Source organism: Cebus imitator, unplaced genomic scaffold (assembly GCF_001604975.1).
Source record: "Cebus imitator isolate Cc_AM_T3 unplaced genomic scaffold, Cebus_imitator-1.0 Scaffold479, whole genome shotgun sequence".
NCBI lineage: Eukaryota > Metazoa > Chordata > Mammalia > Primates > Cebidae > Cebus > Cebus imitator.
In genome coordinates, this window is record NW_016107794.1 from 218,354 (window position 1) to 219,240 (window position 887).

Here is an 887-nt window from a genome sequence, read left to right on the forward strand (position 1 = left end):
CTCTTGGCACTGTTTAATTTGTATATATAAACCAAAATAGTTATAGTTCAAATATAATTAAAAATGATTCTTCATTCTTTATTACAAAGTACACAGGTTTCCATTTAAAATACTTTTTTTTAACCTCTTATCTTCTCTACCCTCTTCTTACCACCTTTTAATTGAGGAAGTTTATCACTAGTGTCAGCTGTCATGCTCTTACTGAAATCTAATAACTGAGGATGGAACCTCATATCTTGAATCGACTATTAGTAGAATCTTTATTTTTGCCACATGCCAGTATTTGAGATGAGACCAAACAGGGATTTTCATTTATTGGGGAGAATCCACCCATACTTATGTGATTGGGAGAAACATATCATTTATTAAAGATTTCAGAGACAGAGGAGCAGTATATAGCACACAACACACTGGGAAATAATTTCTCAACACACAGTCGTTTCAATTCTCTTTTCTCAGTTGCACATTTCCACAGCTCCTCTATCTGTAATGCATATTCAGACCATTCAAGTTTTTCTTTCCTTTTCAAAATAATCTGGGTCTTTGCAGCTTCTGATTCCAAATGTGTATACCCTGAACCCGCTATGTTATAGCAGACATCTTTAGTAGGTGCTCTTTTATGTTCTCTATGATGACTACACCACATGTAAAGCAAATATAACAATTAAAAGGTCAATTTCCCAAGGTACCTCCTAAAGAAGTCAATAAGCCGGGCGTGGTGGCTCAAGCCTGTAATCCCAGCACTTTGGGAGGCCGAGGCGGGTGGATCACGAGGTCAAGAGATCGAGACCATCCTGGTCAACATGGTGAAACCCCGTCTCTACTAAAAATACAAAAAATTAGCTGGGCATGGTGGCACGTGCCTGTAATCCCAGCTACTCAGGAGG